The 19,835-nt window shown below is 41.2% G+C and overlaps 1 protein-coding gene and 1 pseudogene across 1 annotated transcript in view; both read left to right on the forward strand.

The window, feature by feature from the left end:
• Positions 1-19,835, forward strand: part of BCL2 (BCL2 apoptosis regulator) — a 196,575-nt gene that overhangs the window by 117,982 nt on the left and 58,758 nt on the right. The gene's annotated exons all lie outside the window — the stretch shown is intronic.
• On the forward strand, positions 7,787-7,862 carry LOC115835001 (annotated as a pseudogene).

The raw sequence follows: 19,835 nt of genomic DNA on the forward strand, positions 1-19,835 counted from the left end.
AGCAGGGCAGGCCAACATAGTGCTTGTTTAGAGAGCCCTGATGGTGGGTGTCAAGAAAACCACGGCTGCACAAGACGCACAGAGTGAAGGTGAATATAAAGATGTTTAGGCAAAGCCTGTGCATATGGTACTGATCCCCGTTTGTCTAAGAACCTCTAAACATCAAAGAGAGGCATACAGTTAAAGAAAGATAGAAATTTGATGCCTAATCAAAGTAGCCTATGATGGAAGTTTGGAAATACAGCCAAGCAATAACACTGTAAACAGAATGAGGTACAGATCATGTCTTTGCATGTTTGTCTCTGTGGCATCTAACAGCGTGTCTTTTACAAGTAGAATCTGCATAAATATATAGTTGCAAAATGTTAGAGCTGAAAATTATCTTACAAACCGTCTTGTCCAGGCCTCACCATTTTAGGAATGAGTTAACAGAGGTACAGACAGGTTAGGTAAGTGGCCTCAGTTGTTCTGAGTCAGACCAGGTCTTCTAAACCTTAGTAAAGTAGTTGTCATAAAATTTTGCTGCCAGTATTCTAACAAATGTTATGTGAACATAGGAATATTTTTTTTTTTTTGAGACCGAGTCTTGCTCTGTCGCCCAGGCTGGAGTGCAGTGGCCCGATCTCGTCTCACTGCAACCTCCGCCTCCCGAGTTCAAGTGATTCTCCTGCCTCAGGCACCCAAGTAGCTGGGATTACAGGCATGCACCACAATGCCTGGCTAATTTTCGTATTTTTAGTAGAGACAGGTTTCACCATGTTTGCCAGGCTGGTTGCAAACTACTGACCTCAAGTGATCTGCCTGCTTCGGCCTCCCCAAGTGCTGGGATTACAGGCATGAGCCACCGGGCCCAGCCAAAGGAATACATTTATTTCCTTTTTTTCATTATAGAATTTATTATTATTATTATTATTATACTTTAATTTCTGGGGTACATGTGCAGAACGTGCAGTTTTGTTACATAGGTATACGCGTGCCATGGTGGTTTGCTGCACATCAACCCGTCACATACATTAGGTATTTCTCATAATGCTATCCCTCCCCTAGCCCCCCACACCTCAACAGGCCCCAGTGTGTGATGTTCTCCTCGCTATGTTCATGTTGTTCTCATTGTTCAACTCCTTACCAGTGAGAACATGCGGTGTTAGGTTTTCTGTTCTTGTGATAGTTTGCTGAGAATGATGGTTTCCAGTTTCATCCATGTTCCTGCAAAGGACACGAACTCATCCTTTTTAATGGCTGCATAGTATTCCATGGTGTATATTTGCTACATTTTCTTTATCCAGTCTATTATTGATGGACATTTGGGTTGGTTCCAAGTCATTGCTATTGTGAATAGTGCCACAACAAACATACATGTGCATAAATCCTTCTACTATAAAGACACATTTATTTCCTTTTCAAAGAGATTTATTTAAGAGTCACTGGTTCCGTAAAATCATGGAAAGTCATCTCCTTAATTTACTTATATATTAACCAAAGGAGATTCCCCCAAGGTACCTTCTATTAGGGGCGGTGGGAAAAGGGAGGGTTATAAGGATGAATTGACTAGCGTCTTTTGAAAGACTTTCAGGAGTTTGGGTCTTAAAACATTTTGGCCATCTTACAGAAAGTCTTAAATGTCAGAATTGGGTGAAAAAAATTTAACTTTTCTCACAATAGTTTGTTATATACTCAAGGTGCAGATAGCTTGGTAGGGACAATTCAGCCTGCGGTTGAGAGTGGTCTCTATGTATACGTCAGTCAACTGGCTATCAGCGTAGCAGCAGGAGCAGAAATCATCAAGACAGTGGACCCCCCAGCCTGTCACTTGACTTCTGCTCCGTAATGCTGTCTGCACATTGCCCATTTGATGCAGGGTGTGCCTGGCTTGTTTCAAACATCCCATGCCTGCTGGAGCTAAGGGTGCAGCGGATTCATTAGCTCCATAGGAATGCACCCCTTCATTCAACGCTCAATTTGGCCCAGGTGCAGTGACTCATGCCCGTATCTCAGCACTTTGGAAGGCTGAGGTGGGAGGATCACTTGAGTCCAGGAGTTCAAGACCAGCCTAGGCAACCTAGCGAGACCCCATCTCTATAAAAATATTAAAAAATTAACCAGGCATGCTGGCACACACCTGTGGTCCCAGCTATTTGGGAAACTGAGGTGGGAGAATCACTTTTTCCCAGGAGTTGATGAGTTTTCTCCCACCCGTGCTGAGCTGTGGTTGTACCACTGCACTCCAGCCTGAGTGATAGAGCAAGACCCTGGCTCTAAAAGAAAACAAAACAAAAAATAAAGTTTGATTTGTTTTCCCATCCCATGGCCCACTGCCAACTCTATCATTTTTGGCTCTTGACTGTCTTATACCTGGGAGTATAGGGAGAAACTTTTGCCAGTCCCTTCAAAGATGGCTTTGACAATCTGTTGTCATGAATAAATTTGGACACCTGACAAAAGAGTGTCTAGAATCTTCCTTTCCTTTACAAAGTGTAAGGGGTCAGATGTATTGCCCCTTTTGGGATATAAATCAATTATTGTTCTGCCAGCCACTGGGAACATTTTAGAAGCCCATTTATTACTATCTGCAATGGTACCTCATATTTGGTTTCCTGTGTCATAAAGAAAAACCTGCAAATACCTAAAAGTAAGGATTCCAGTGAAATGGGGGTTCTGCTTCACTCTGTTTGGTGTGGGAGGCTGTGTAAGTCTAACTCTAAGAATACCGGTAGTGGTATCTATCTTCATTCTAAGAACTGAGGGAGGCGAGGTTTGTGCAGAATTAAATCACCCTGTCATATCTGTGAGGCTTCCTGCAGAACGAAGGCAAATAAACCCAAACAAACAAAACAGGAACACGTCGGAAATAGTCAGAGGTATACGTCTGGAACTAAGGTTACGAGCTGAGCCTTGAAAAGTTCATGAGAGACCGGCTTGCTTGAAAAGATCCTTCGTGTGTGTGTGTGTGTGTGTGTGTGTGTGTGTGTGTGTGTGTGTGCGTGTGTGCGCGTTGTTTTGTTTGTTATGGTTTTGGTCCATGCTACTGTATTTACCCCATGTGTGGTGGTTGGAAATGTCAGGGTTTCTTGATTGAAAAAGGAAATAAGAGATTATGCCACTCACAGCACAGAAGTGGGATGAGCCCCACTATGGTGTACACGTGTGCGTCTGTGTGTTTATGTCTGTGTCATCTCCATGTGTTTCTGTGCATATGTAGTGTGTCTGTGTGTCTGTATCTGTGTGTATGTCTGTGTACATGTGTCTGCGTGTATGGTGTGTCTCTGTGTATGTGTCTGTGCATGTGTTGTATGTGTGTCTGTGTTGTGTCTGTGTGTATCTGTGTATGTGTTGTGTGGTATCTGTGTGTGTGTCTGGGTCTGTGCATGTGTCTGTGTGTTGTGTGTGTCTCTGTGTCTGTGTATGCATGTGTCTCTGTGTGTGTTGTCTGTGTGCGTCTCTGTGTGTGTGCCTATGTTGTGTAGTGTTTGCATGTTTATGGCTGTGTGTGTTGTGTGTGTCTGTGCATGTCTGTGTGTGTTGTGTGTGTGTGTCTGTGTCTGTGTGCCTGTGTGTCTTTGTGTGTGCATGTTGTGTAGTATATGTCTGTGTGTATCTCTGTGTCTGTGTTCTGTGCATGTGTCTGTGTGTGTTGTGTGTGTGCATTTGTCTGTGTGTCTCTGTGTGCATGTGTTGTGTAGTGTGTGTTTTTGTGTGTCTGTGTCTGCATGTCAGTGTGTGTCTGTGTGAGTGTGTCTCTGTGTCTGTGTCAATGTGTGTGTGTCTCTGTGTGTAGTGTTTGTGTGTGTGTGTCAGTGTGTGTATGTGTCTCTGTGTCAGTGTGTGTCTCTGTGTCTGTGTGTGTGTCTCTGTGTCTATGTGTGTCTGTGTATGTCTGTGTGTGTGTCTCTGTGTCTGTGTGTGTCTGTGTATGTCTGTCTGTGTGTCTCTGTGTCAGTGTGTATCTGTGTGTGTCTCTGTGTCTGTGTGTGTCTGTGTGTGTCTGTGTGTGTCTGTGTCTGTGTGTCTGTGTGTCAATGTGTGTCTGTGTCTGTGTGTGTCTGTGTGTCAATGTGTATCTGTGTGTCTCTATGTCAGTGTGTGTCTGTGTGTGTCTCTGTGTCTGTGTGTCAGTGTGTGTCTGTGTGTCAGTGTGTGTCTGTGTGTGTGTCTCTGTGTCTATGTGTGTCTGTGTGTCAATGTGTGTCTGTGTGTGTGTCTCTATGTCAGTGTGTGCCTGTGTGTGTCTGTCTGTGTGTGTATCTCTGTGTCAGTGTATGTCTGTGTGTGTGTGTCTCTATATCTTTGTGTGTACAGGGGCATCGCATAGTCATGCAAAACCATCTTCCTTCAACTCACAGTTCTTTCCTTCCTCAACCGGAAGCCACTCTTTGTTGTGAAAACAAATAAACTACTTTCTTGCAAAAGAAAGACCAAATAACCTGAAAAGCTCAAATAAAAGCCACCTTATGATACAATATTAAAAAAACAGAAATTTTCAATGGAGAAAATCCCACACCAGACTGAGGAAGACAGATCAGTTTAACTGGAGTCTCTGTTTGTTTTGTATTTCTTTTCTACTCTCCACTCCCATTTGCCAACAAAACTATGCTCTCTCACAGGGGACGGGTTCACCCCTCAATGTCTGACTCTAACATGCTTTTCATTTGAATTCAAAATATTTGGTGACGATTGGCAAAGAATGAGGATGGGAAATTGAATATTACATCATCTTATGAAAGCTTCCTCCTCCCTCACTTCCTTCTTCCTTTCTTCCTCCTTTCTGTCCCTTTTTCCCTCCCTCCTTTCCTTTCTCCCTTCCCTTTTCTGTTCCTGTTGTGACCGTTCCCCTGATTGAGCAGATGTGGACATGGGGGAGCCAACTGTAGAAGTGACTGGCGCCTCACAGACACCGTCCTCTGAGGTAGCTGTCACCAGAGGATTGTCACTGAAAATGCAAGAAGAGTTTGGCATTTGATTGCATTCTGCACAATTCAAGCAGCACAAATTGCTGCAGAAGATGACACCAGAAATAGCCACCATGTAGTGGGTTCTCACCACATGACAGACAACGGTGCTGCTGTAAGCTTGTGACTTGCACCGGCTGAGCCCTGAACACCTCTAGCAGGTACGAGCATTTGCTCTGTTTTCAGACCAGGAGACAGCAGCTCAAAGAAAGTGAACGATCTGTCAGTGGTCACACAGCTAGGAAGTGGCAGGGGGGGGCTTAGCTGGGTTGGATTCTGAAGGTCATGCAGCATCCTTACACAGACCAAGCCTTTCAAATTGATTTCTACCCATGTGTGTTTGGCAGCCACATGTCAACAAGCCATAACTTTCTTACCTATTTCAGGAAAACATTATTTTCTCTCACCTGTGTTTATCATCATCCTATTTCTGTTTCAAGAAATCAAAACATGTGAAGAAGATAGATTTGAAGAAGACCTTTTTTGGCTACTTCTGATGGTGAGAATGCAGTTAGGAAGATGGAGTTCAGATGCCAAAATATTGGAATTTCTGATGCATATTCATGGTTAGAGGGAGAGTCAGTTGCACTGCAGAGTTAAGAAATCTAAGAAATATAGGAAATTCAAGCTGAGAAAAACTCGTAACTATGATGCTTCCAGGTGCACGAAACTTCAGGTCCTTCTGCGCCCAGCCTTCCTGGAAAGCTTTTATTAAAAAAAGTTTTTAAAATTTTTATTTAGTTATTTTTTAATTGACAACCAAAAATTGTATATAAAGGCTTTTGTATTTTATCCCGTATGATAAAGGGCTGCACGGTTCTTTCTTGCTGCCTGAGTTAAGTGAGTATATTAACAGCACGCAGCATTCAGTTTTCATTAATTTTCAATAGGCTCATTTGCCTTTGATCCTTTTATTTCAAAGCCAAAAAAAAAGACCATCTATAGAGAGAAACGATTGCATTATAGCTCTTCCTTCAATATGAGTCGCTCAATCTCTAATGGCTTCTTTCCATCGAGAAGAAGGTTTTAGTAACCAAGTGACTAAGTTACCTAGCTAAACTCCCCCCTCCTTCTTTATCAATACTTAATTAGTATTGATGCTTTTCTTGGCTAAATCTCATTTCAGAGCCTGCGCAAATGAACTTTTTCCATAAAGGAACCTTTTAAAGTGTGTATTTGAAATATCTTTAGGCCTAAGAAAATAGTTTTTAAACAAGTTATGCATCGATTTCCTCTTACTCTGAAATATTTCTCAAGTGATTTTTCCTGAAAGATTCTCTGTGGTTCATTGAACACAAAAAACAAACCGTGTACCAGGTCTGGTAGAGGTTACAGGGATACAGGTAACTTGGCATTTGTTCCCAAGGAGCTTAGGTCTCCAAGAGGAAATAAGACACTTCGACAAATAGCCACAAGGTAAAACAGAGAATTGTCCAGTGCTGTAATTTAACTGCTGATTCCTCTGTTCCTAAAAGCTGGCTAAATTATAGTTTTATTGAATGCTAACAAACTCTTATTCCCCTCCTGCATGGAATTTTAAAAACCTTTTATTTTCTTTGGGCTATAATTATGGTGACCACATTTTCCATAGCAAAAATTAAGACACATCGTCTGACAAAGGATTCTTGTGCCACTTCTAGGTGTGAGACCACCCATACTTAGACTTTTTTAAAAGCAGGCTTTTTTAGGCAGCCCCTATAAAAATAGAGGTTTGTTAAATAGGTGTGTTTTTAGACTTTTCATTAAAAGCCTACAATACAAACAGTATTTTATTTTGTATCTGAATCAACATGTTATATCCTAAAGCACTATTTTACAGCCTAAGGGTATGTGTTAGTCTATTCATAAAAACATACTGCTGCATAGAGTAATAATACCTGCCATTATCTAGGTGTAATAAAAAGGTCCCAAGTGGTCCTCTCCAGGACTTTAATTTTCCTTTTGAAGATAAAGCTCCTTCTTTCACTTTCATGGTTCAAGATTTTTGAACCTTGCAAGTGATTGCTATTGAAGCGTGCCAGATGTGAGCAATTGTGAGCATAGTACTTTAAAAGAAGGTGAAGGAGTGACTTTTTCTTCCTTATTGTCTCCCCCTACTACTATCTGTGGTTTCTACACATGTAACTTTTCCAAAACAGCAAGGCATGGGAAGGGATACCAGCCAGGGCCGCCACAGTCCAGGCATGGGACTTCTGAAGTGAGGAGATAGAGATGAAAGAGGTCTGTATTGATAAATGACAGATGATGAAACCAGATGATGAAACCAAGGCCTGCTGGACCAAGATTCAATGACTTACCCAAAGCCACACAGCTTGTTGGTGGCAGAGTTAGCTCCCAATCCCCAGCTTTCTGAGCAAGGGAGGTTTCTATCCCCACTATGATGTTTTCTTGGTGTTCTGGGGTCACTCTGGTTGATTTCCATCCACTGTGATGTTGGGTACGCCCCCTCCATGTTACTACATAATTCTAGAATCATAATTCTAAAATGATGTATCACCGCACTATCATGGGAAAATAAGCTGGGAGACCTGGAGAGGTGATGCCTGCCACTGATGGCTCTTCTATAGAGGTGACCTTGCAGGTTACCAGGACTTCCCCAGGCTGACTCTCAGATGGCCTGAAGCTGAGTCCAATACAAGCCTTATACACCATGGTTCCTGCTCTCCTGGGTATTACTGACCTACTGCTGATCCAGGATGCCTTGGGATCAGACTTTTCCCATTAATGCTTTGTTTATGGTTAAAATATCACAGAGTTTAGTGGGACCACTACTCTCTTTATTAGATGGTTTTTATACTTAATTATTTTGTAACATGGCTACACTTGTAAGTTATCTGCTGATTTTTTTGTAGTTCATAAGCATAATGATTGGGTATTCACAGTCATATGTGAGATGTGCCAACCTCAATCTCTATGCTATAGTATAAAGTATACTGTAATAATCACTACATTATTACAGCCTGGCCAACATGGCGAAATCCCATCTCTACTGAAAATACAAAAATTAGTTGGGTGTGATAGTGCACGCCTGTAATCCCAGCTACTAGGGAGACTGAGGCAGGAGAACTGCTTGAATCCTGTGGGGCAGAGGTTGCAGTGAGCTGAGATTGTGCCACTGCACTCCAGCCTGGACGATAGAGTGAGACTCCATCTCAAAAAAAAGAAAAAAATTTAAAAATGTATCTCTTCCATTAAAAACATATCCAATAATTCTGCTAAGATATTTGACTGACCTTCACATTCAGCCTTATTCCAGTGTAACTTCCCATTCATTCATTTCATTCAAAGGCTATTTATTGAGCACCTACCATCTGGCAGATACTGTTCTGCTTCAACATCAAACAAATAGACAAAAATTCTAGCCTGTTTGTGGTTTATATGGGATTGGATGGTGCTAACAACTGTACCAAAAAATAAAAACTATTAGCTTGCCAAAAATTTGGATTACCGTGGGAGCAGAGAGCTAAAGGAAAAGGGAGCTCATATGTATTGAATATCAGTGACTATGTCATGTGCTGTGTTGTGTGGTTTATCTCATTTAATCATCACAGCAGCCCTGTGAAAGATGAATACGATTATTTTTATTTTTTACAGATGAAGAACCAAGGTTTAGGAACATAATATATCTTGCTTAAGGTCATACTAGTGAGGAAATAAATCTACATCATCTTTTCAGTACCATACTACATGTGATGATATCATTTTAGAACCATATGTTTGATATATGGACCACCATACTGAAACTGAAACCTCAGGGCACATTTTTGCCCACTAATAATATATATCAGGGAATGTCATTTCACAGATGAATGAATACGGAAAATGTGGTGTGTATGTGTGTATGTGTGTGTATATATGTATGTGTGTGTGTGTAGATATATATATATACATGATTTTGTAACATGGCTGCACTTGTAAGTTATCTGCTGATTTTTTGTAGTTCATAAGCATAATGATTGGGTATTCACAGTCATATGTGAGTCAGATGTGCCAACCTCAATCTCTATGCTATAGTATAGAGTATACTATAATAATCACTATATTATTACAGCCTGGCCAACATGGCGAAATCCTGTCTCTACTAAAAATACAAAAATTAGCTGAGCGTGGTAGCACACGCCTGTAATCCCAGCTACTAGGGAGACTGAGGCAGGAGAATTGCTTGAATCCTATGAGGCAGAGGTTGCATATATATACATACACACACACACACATACGTATTACTCCACCTTAAGAATATTTTCATATGCAACTACATGGATGATTCTTGAGGACATCATGCTCAGTGAAATAAACCAGTCACAGAAGGACAAATACTGCGTGATTCCACTTATATGAGTATCCGCAGTAGCCAAATTCACAGAAGCCGAGAACACAGTGGTGGTTGCCAGGGACTAGGGGAAGAGAGAAATGGGGAGTTGCTCTTCAACAGGAATAAAGAATAAGCAAATCTCATGTTAAGTGTTCTTAACACACACACACACTCACACACACACACACAAACATCACTTTAATAGACTTGTTTAAAACATCATTTGAAATGTAGTTGTTAAGTTCATGTTCTCCTTATCATTTTTGTAGATTTATCTACATTTCTGAATGGCAGTAATCACTATAATACACTCTAGTTTCATAACAAGCATCTTCCATGGAATACCTTACCCCAGATTAGCAATTTGATGACCACAGTAACATGTGCTTCTCAGATAACACATGACCTTTCATTTGGCTGAGAACTTAGTGGTTGACTTTGCTAAAAATAGGTCTTTAATGGTTGAGTGTGACATTTCATCACGGGGTGTTATTTGGGATTTTTTCTCTTCATACATGAAACAAGTATGGCTGTAGAATTGATTACCCTTGTTTCCTTGATGAAACGCATTCAGAATTTCAAAGATTTTGAAAAATTTTTTGGCCAAAATTAGTTACACAGAAGTATGGAATCTGTCAGTGCTTGGGGACAAAACCCTTCCATGTACTGAAAACACAGAAGTAGACAGGGAAGCATTTCTGGAGGGGAGTGAGAAGCTGGATTAAGTCTGGTTGCTGGGGCAGGGGTGAAGGAGGAGAGCTTGCTGATGTAGGTCTTGACCAGGTTGGAGCTGATGCAATGGCAGGTACTGAGGCCGTGGTATCCCCTGGTGATGTCATTCCAAGGAGCCAGCTGCCATCAGTGCTTTCCAGAGCCTGGCTCTTTGGGTGAGGGGCACAAAGGGATAGACGTGCACCTCAGGACACCTGCCATCTTGTTGGCCATCTCTCTAGTTTGGGGTCTTTGCAGAAGAGTTGTATGGGCCATGCTTTTTAGCTTGTCTTATCACTCCAAATACTTCCTGTCATCCTAGATTAATATCCAGGCTCTCGATCTGATTTCCAGAATCTTACATTGCCTTCACACTGATTCTCAAGCCTCAGCTCTCACCAGTTGCACACTCCCCCATTGCTCGTGGGCCACTCGAACTGACTTCCTGATCCTCCAAACACATCAGGTTGCTCCCTCCTTGGGATATTCCACTACTTGTGACTTCTGCCTACATTGTACTGCCCCTAACTTTCCCAGGGCTGGCTCTTTCTTGCCTTTCAAATCTCAGCTTAAAAGTCACTTCCTTCGAGAGGCCCCTCCGGAACACCCAATCATTCCCTCTCCTATCACCCTACTTTAATTCTCTGAATATTTCTATACAGTCAACGCTGTGCTTGTTTATTCTTTCAGATCCATGAAAGCATGGACCATGCCTGTCATAGTTCTGACAATGCTCCTAAGCCCTAGCTGAGCACCCTGCACGTAGTAGTTCAATGAGTAGTTTGTCAAATGAAGGAAGGAGGCACTCAGGCTGTAGATGATTTAAATGTAACAAACGTATTTGTAGGTTATTTTTTAATAATGCAAAAGAAATGAAGACTAGGCCAATTTTCTTTTTTAATTTCATATTTCAGCCTCAACACTTAGCTATTTCTGATTGGTCAGAGATTAATCACATACAACAGTCTGTCCTGAGGGGATTCAAATGCACTGCTTTTTCCAGTGATTTGCAAATGCACCAGCCTAAAACCTACTCTCTGGCAGAGATTTCAGAATCTCCACTTAACACATCAGAAACTTTTAGGGCTTATTCTGAACTCCAAGGCTGGCTTAACTTCAGTAAGCAGCTGCTTATGCATGGTTGCCCACAATGAGTGATTTCAACAGAAACCCACCTCAGCTACTTAAAGTGTGATGTATTTCAGACACACACAGTGTTTTTTCATATGAGTAGGTTAGTGACACTATTGAATACAAATGACCTGTTTTTGAATATACTGGAATCTCACAAAGTTTTTTCTGCCTCAAAAGTGGAATTCAGTTGAAGGTGGGTCTGTCCTTAGAAGACCAAGTTATTATAGTTGCTAAAATAAAAATAAATAAAATAAAGACTTCAAAAAACAACAGATGCTGGCAAGGCTGTGGAGAAATAAGAATGCTTTTACACTGTTGGTGGAAATGTAAATTAGCTGAACCATTGTGGAAGATAGTATAGCAATTCCTCAAGGATCTAGAACCAGAAATACCATTTGAGCCATCAGTCCCATTACTGGGTATATACCCAAAAGAATATAAATCGTTCTATTATAAAGATACATGCACATGTATGTTTATTGCAGTACTATTCACAATCGCGAAGACATGGAACCAACCCAAATGCCCATCAATGATAGACTGGAAAAAGAAAATGTGGTACATGTACATCACGGAATACTATGTAGCCATAAAAAGGAATAAGATCATGTCCTTTGCAGGGACATAGATGAAGCTGGAAACCATCATCCTCAGCAAACTAACACAGGAACAGAAAACCAAACACTGCATGTTCTCACTTGTAAGTGGAAGGTGAACAATGAGAACACATGGACACAGGGAGGGGAACAACACACTGGGGCCTGTTGAGGGTGGGCGAGGGGAGGGAGAGTATTAGGACAAATAGCTAATGCAAGTGGGGCTTAATACCTAGATGATGGGTTGATAGGTGCAGCAAACCACCATGGCACACGTTTACCTATGTCACAAACCTGTACATTGTGCACATGTATCCCAGAACTTAAAGTAAAATTTAAAAAAATAAATAAATAAAGTAAAATAAGACTTTCACTTACTGGGGCAGGCCCATGGTTTCTAGGCTTGAGAACAGTCTCCAGGGGCTTGACCCTCAGGAAGGGAGAATCCCTTCTTCCCTTGCAGGGAGCATGGGGTGGGTGGCAGTTGTGTGAAAGTGAAAGTGAAAAGTTGTGTGAAAGTGAAATGTGGACTTTAACTATTGACGTATATCTCACAATACTGTTGGTGTCCAGCTTCTGATACTTCATGGGACATTCCTTTGTACTTGGGATCTAACCTTATTAATCCCCAAGAGAGAAGATGTAGATTCAGTTTCAAAAACCTGACCTTAGAAAAGATTTTTTCAATAAAGAATGGGCTATCATTTGTATTCGCAAATCGCAGAGAATGTCCTGTGGCATGGAATCATTTTGTCAAGCTCTGCATTCCAATCCAATTCTTTATTTGCTCTCATCTCAGGGTGGTAATTGTTAATTTGGAGATTATTATTTAGGGTGGATTCAACAGTCTTACATGGGATTCTTTTTAGGGAGAATGATGGGAAATTACTCTTTTTCACATTTTTTTATCCTGGGAGAGGGGGCCTCTATTCTTTCGCTCAGTGTGACAGTGAGAGCGAAGTGAAGAAAAGATTTATGATGCCAAGATCAGGGCTGAGTAATATGGTAAATCCCAGTTTATCTTAAGTGCAGTAAACCCCCAGGCAGCTAGAAGAGTGACGTATTCCAGTTAGTTCAACATTCTATTTAATCTGGGAATACCCAATAGGCCACTTTTCCACGACAGATTTTTATAGAATTCAAATACGACAAAATATACTTGACACCGCAACTATACTGAACACATATTTATCTCTTCTAATGACTTAGAAGACACTTAAAGATCTCACCAAGCCTCAGAGTCACACGGAGAACATCAGTTATCTCAGAAACGGCTGTTAATAGGGATTTCTGGCTGATAGTGGGATGACCTGTTTTTGCTGATTGAAAGCAGCACTTCATTGGATGCGGTGGGTGGGGGGTGGGACACCAGTTCTTGTTTTCCCAGGTATAATTCGGCAATCTGGGGGCCTTCCTCAAAAATACGTAGACCCTAAAATAGGTAATGTATGAAAAGCCCCCTAGTGCTGAGCCTAACGCAGAAAAACATTCAGTACATACAAGATGACTTGACTCAGTTTATCTATGACTGGTTTGGTTTACTTTTGCTTTTCTCTTTTAGGGGTGGGGCAGCTCTTCCTATATAGTTAAGAGCCCTTCAACTAGAGGAACTTGATATACCTAACCTAGGACAAGCAGGAACTTTTTGACCTCCAGCGTTGTTTGTGTTTTTAGACTAAGCAACAACAGAAGGTAACTACGAGGAACTATCATGAATTATGGCTAAATGCTGAATGGTGACCCTTTAAATCAGTTATTAGTATGACTGGATTGTACCTTCTGCCCTGGGACAAGCCTAGACAGAGAGAGTTGGGAGAAGCAAGTGTAAAAAAGCCTAGGTTGTTTTTCTTTTTTTTTCTTTTTTTTTTATATGCTGTTAATGATAGGGTAAATTCTTGTAAAGTTTTTGGAGAGCACTTGGACCTTAATTTTGAAAATGTTAAGTTTACACAGCCTTTGACTTGGTAATTTCACTTCTACAAGTTTTTTCTACCTATGTGTAAGGATGTCTATTACAGCATTATGCATTTTAATTTTGCAGCCAAAAAAAAAAAAAAACCTTGAGGAAAAAAAGAAATGTCTGTGCAGGGGACTGGCTAAATTGGTAAATTGATATTATGAAATAAAATGCTGCTATTAAGAAAGGTGATGGATATATATGAACTCACATTTTAAAATGTCTGAGATTTATTGTAGAGGGAAAAAGTGGAAGTCTGTATGGATAATATGATTTTATTGATGAGAAAAAAATTAGATACATATACAAATGCATGTATATTCATAGCATTTTCTGGAAGGATATATAATATACCTTTCAGCTAATATATAATTTAAGGATTATGAGTATTATAAATTGAAATTAATATTATTACAAATTAATACAAATTAAGATTTGTTGATATATACATAGTATTATGGTAAAATGAGTATAATTAAATTATTCAAAAGTTTGCTTTCTTACATTTGTTAAATATTTTCCAGTTTATGTTCTAATTTGCTTATTCCAATCTTTATTTCTATCACCTATATAATTAAACTCCAATTCAGTTTAAGGCCGTTCATAATTTCCAAACTGATTATTTTACTGTTTCTTCAGTAGTGTTGAAGATAATGGTGATGGCACTAGTTGTCCCTTATTGAACCCCTATGATGTGCTAAACACTTGTACTTATATTTTCTCTAAACCTCCAAAATTGTTGAAAGTTGATGAGGAAGCAGAGGCCCTGCCATCTTAAGGAACTTGCTAAAGCCATGCAGCCAGCAAGTCAGTTTCAGAGCTAGCACTGAAACTCCGGTCTAACGCCAAAGACCGTACTATTTCCATATGTCATTCTGCCTTAGATATGGTGCTAGTGAATTCATTTTTCAGACAGTCTCTTTGTGGGTAAGACAGATAGCTGCTTAAAAAGAGATAGAAAACATGCTTTGGATTGTTATGGCTTGCTAGCATTTTCCACTCACCATTGTTATTAATTATTCTGTGTTTCCCATTTGTCTTAACTTTGATCGTATACTTACAAAGTTTATGGAAACTGCCCAAGTGCATTCGATTCTGCTGATATTTCCATGGTCTGAACGCCAGCCCTATGAGCAGGGGCCAAGTGGAGCATGCCATCTGAAGACTGCTCCAGCTTTCAGGGCTGGACCTAATTCAAATGGGAATACCATACCATTGTTTATTTTAATGAGATAAAGAGCAAAGAAAAATAAAAAAGCAAAATCTGCATTTGAAAACATTCAAGTAACATAATCTGTATTAGTCAAACTAATTCTAAGCCTGGCCTGGTTTTGATTTTAGAGATTTCCACAGCTCCACAGGTACCCCCAGGGTGGCCACGTAGAGGTAACAACAACAATACTAGGAAGACCCTTCCAAGCCTCTGTCTCCATTTCTTGCTTTTCTGACACCCTTCACCTGTTCTTTATTCAGCTATTTACTGGGGCATGGTCTTTATCTGAAGTTTTTCCTGGTATTTTCAACCCATTAGGATAAGTGGGGTGGGTGTAGGGGGCTGTGCCCACAAAACAGACATCCAATTCGGTTTTAGGAAAGGCTTTTTAGAGGAAATGATAGCTACACGGAGTCCTGAAAGAGAAATCATAGAGGTAGAGGTGCCCACTTATCTAGGTAGAGAGAACAGCATGTGCAGAAGGGAGAGATAAAAGGGCACACAGTACATCTGTACAGCTGTGAGTCCCCAAGCACCTGACCTCTCTTGAATGAGGATATTGACTACAGGTTACTTAGTTGACCTTGTTAAAGCCTTATCATATCAGGATTACCAGGGTACAAAAACATTCCTAAAATAAATGGCTCTGTTACTAAACACTCCCCCTATGACACCATTGTTGACACTGTGACTTTTAAAAATCTCTCATATCTGGCCATACCTGTCTCGCCTTCCTAAAGTCACACTGGCAGATGACACACCAGGGCAAGATGAAAACTGTAGGGACTTGTGTAGAATGAAACGATAACTTCCTGTTCTTAAAAGGGACTGTTGATATAATATCCTTTTTGCAAACACAGGGAAATGCTTAAGGTTGGAGTTTCTGTTTTCAATAATGAAGATGGATATTCACATGAAAAGAAGACAAAAGAAAATAGAATGCCCCAGCCGTGGGCTAAGCAGTTGGCTATTTTTATTTGTCAGGACAAAAACATCAAATGACAATTCTTTCTTTATTTCTCTTTATGAATCTAGTTCTAAAGCATGCTACTAAATCTTAAGTTCTATTAACTCCTGACAATGTATAAACTTGGGTTTACAGTTTGTATACACCACAGTTAGGGATTTCCATATATCCTCCAGCTAGTCAAGAAAACCTTTGTTTGGAGTTCTTTACTGACTATTGCATCATCCGAATTTATTTTTTGCCTATGAAAACTGAAAAGGTGAAGACCAAATTTGGAAATTCATGTGTGCCAATGCAGATATCAACATGAACAAAAGAAAAATACATGTATTGGACTTTGGAAAGTAAAATCACACATCTATTCTGGTTCAAGGTCAGCCATAAATGGAATTGTAAAGAAAGGCCAGAAAATAATATATGGTTCATACTCAAGAACAAGAATGGTCATATCATATACAAAATGAATTGAGCTAAAAGATAAACAGTAAAATGCTATGGTTTTTATTGTTAGCAAACTTCCACTAATTATAAATTAAAGGCAGTCAGTAATACCCGTAGATTAAAAAGCTAGTTGAAAACTGAGATTCCTGTAGTAAATATTAAGCGTTGTGTGGTGCATTAGTCACATGTGTATAATAAAGACAATAAATCCATGTAAGTATAGCAATGATGAAATGTGCATAAAGCAGTTTGAACTCCACAGAAGTAAGCAAAGTATAAATAGATAGCATGCTCAGGCACAGAGAAAAGCAAGTGCTATTTTAGCACTTGAGCTAGTGATAATTTATTGTTCAGGCTCTCCAGTTGAGTCAATGTTTATATGGTGCTATATATTAACTGAAACCAAAATAGTCTGTGCACATCACTGTCTTGGATAGATTACGGAGTGATCAGCAGAAACCGTATCAAACAACCACTCCCCTACGAGCGAGGGATTTATAATATTTAAAATATTCATCCTAAAGCTCCAAGCTGTTTTGACAGTTTTGTCTGTTCATAAATATTCTTCAGAGAGAGGCAGTATGGCATATGTAATGGGAAAAGATAGTAAAGTGGTTAGCATTCCAAACTCAGGACCCAGATTGTCTGGGTTCAAGTCTTGGCTCTGTTACTTACTAGCTGTGTTGACTTTGGGCAAGTTACTTAACCTCTCTGTGCCTCAGTTTCCTCCTTAGTAAGTGGGGTTAAGGATAGTACCTACCTCATAGGGTTGTGAAGCCGAAATAATTAATACAAATAAAACATTTAGAATAATGCCTGACACAGAGTGAGGGTTACTACCTAGACTCTGCCACAGACCAGCAGAATGACTTTAGATAAGTTACTTAACCTTGACCTTTGGTTTCTTCTTTGTAAGATGCAAAGGATAATAAACATCTCACAGTGTGACTGTGAGAATCAAATGAGATACCATATGGAAAGCAGCTAGCCCTGAAGGAAACACTGAAGATTTTCTTCTTCGTGTCTCTTCTCATCCTTTCCCTTGCAGGGATATTTGTAAGGACACTTTTTTTTAGCATCTCTGTATGTCAAGCACTTTGTTCCTACCCCACTCACCTAGCCTTGACCATACTTTGTGAAATCACAAATAGTCAGACATTAGAACCCAATGATTTGACTTGAAGACCTGTCCTTTTATCATGACACTGCTTTTCCATAGAAATACTTCCTTCAGAAATCCTTTTAAGATTAATGCCACCCAATTCTGGCCTACTCACTTCTTCATCAGTGTGGGCTATATTTCCGTTTGTGACACTGAATATGCTTGACCATTTCATGTATATGTTATGTCTTCCCAACCAAAGCCTGTGTTCTCTGAGAGCAAGCATCTCTCATAACTCCCTCTGGTTAGCCTTTCTTGCCTGGCTTTCAGTCTGATTGGATCAGAATTGGGCAGGACCAGAGGATTCAGCAGGTCGGGAGTGATTATCAGCTGTGAAGTTGGCAGTGTCACTAAGGAGTGGAACCAAGATGCCCACTGCTTCTGGGGCCACATTGATCACATTCAGACATCCAGACCCTGGAAAACTCAGGGTCGTTTCTGAGTCTACAGTCTACATTCAAGAAGAAGGGTAGAAATTCAAGAAGTGGCCAAGAAAGACTTTCAACAACTTATTGGGGTGTCATCAGGGGAAGACTAAGAGTATGGCCCTCCAGGCGCCTTCAAGAATGGCATTACTTGCTGAATTCATCATGGTCGGGGGCTTCAGCAGTTTACAGAAGCCTTCAAATATTTCAGGAAGCCTCTGCTTCCATCCTGCTCTCCCCTGATGGGCTACAGTCTGTATTACAGCAGGAATCCTTTTGCAATGAGTTGCACTTATCTTCAGGCAAATGCCCCAGATGGGGATATGAGGTTTTATTTACAGTCTGCAAAATTTTCCTAAAGAGATTGGTGCAAAGCAGAGCTCTATGGACTTCCTCCTGGCATGCTTGAAGATCTGATCTGTTCATCCCTCAAAGGCCAGATCCATCTTTTAGGGGCTGACACCCATTAAACGCCAACTGTATAGGTGTTCAAACAAGAATGCCAGTGTATTCATCTGTAATGAGAATATTTCAGATGAATATTCATGCTTGCCTGGCCAGCCCATGCTCTCTCTGCAGGGAGGTTTTCCTAGGAAGCCAGATGTGCTGCAGAGGCAGCTTGGTGGGCAGAGAATCTGAACACAGGAAGTTAGAAGGGTGGGTTGGTGTCAAGCTGAGGCCACACGTGCATTCCCAAGGTCTTCTCAGGTAGTTGGTCAGGGCTCCCTATCCATGGCCAAGGCCAGCGTTGGCCTCTCAACTAGCAGCCGATGAGTCCCTGCTCTGATTGGTATCTCTGTCTCCTGCAGGTACTCGGTTGAGTTGTAATCAAACACTTCAGGATTGGGACCATTCTGTTTCTTTGCAGGGCCTTTTTCTCTTCTGCTCTGTCATGCGTCTGTGCCACTGTGGTCCTGGGGATGGGATGTTTGAGGGCAGGGCCCCATGCAGGCTCCTTCCACAGCATAATGGAGTGCTGCCTTAAGATACACTCAAAGAAGGGCAGTGAGAGAGGAGTGTGATTATTCTTGCTAACATAAATTGCACTGTTTAATGTACACAAGAGATGGGAAAAAGAAGAGAGCAAAAGAATTCTCTCCAGGCAAATGTTTACTATGGAAACTGTGTGATTACAGATGTCCATATACAATTCTCAGACACATCTGTTCAAGCCCCCCGCCCCCGCCCCCGCCCCATGCAGAAGGCGATGGCGTGAGTTTCCTTTCTTCTGAACTCCTGCCACACATGGAATGATTCCATCGCCAGTCCTTGTCTTCAGTCGCCTTTTTCAGAATTGGTTTACTTCTTATTGTCTTTGAATTTTCTCTCATCTAGAGGCTGCTTTGGCCCTCTGAGGTACCCACGGGCACAGCTGAGCTGATGGCCAAGCGTGGAGGCCCCATCTGCAGCTGTCTCTCATGAGGAACAGCTGTCCCATGCCCATGGGGAGAGCAAGTCTTGTGTCCCAAACAGCTCTGTGCCCCACCTCACCCTCTTCGCCATAATAGCTCAACTTCCATGAAGCCTCCTGTGATGTGAGCCACAACACCAACTCCTGGGTGGGGGTGGGGGTGGGGGTGGGGGCATTTTCCTCTCCTGGGGCAATGGAGGAGCAGACACCTACCCTGTTCTTTCTCTCCCTCACTGCTAGCCCACAGCCAAGAGGGAGGTGTCCAGAGGGGTCATTTCCTGCCCTCTCTGGTGGCTTGCCCCCCATGAGTTGCTGTTACCCTTTCTGCACGCTCATCTGCCAGCTGATCTTACTTCGGGTGGAAGGTTTTGTGTCTGTTTTCCTTCCCCAGCACTTCCTTGTCCATAGCAAGGGGTGGGTCTGAGCCCCACCATCAGTGTGACATGCATTTGCTCATTTGTGCATTGACAGAGATTCATCAGTGACCTAGGCATGCCCAGCTTGGTGCTGAGTGCTCCAGGTAGTACCGTGGCTTCAACAGTCTGCAGAACCCTTCAAAT

Source organism: Nomascus leucogenys, chromosome 4 (assembly GCF_006542625.1).
Source record: "Nomascus leucogenys isolate Asia chromosome 4, Asia_NLE_v1, whole genome shotgun sequence".
Taxonomy (NCBI): Eukaryota; Metazoa; Chordata; class Mammalia; order Primates; family Hylobatidae; genus Nomascus; species Nomascus leucogenys.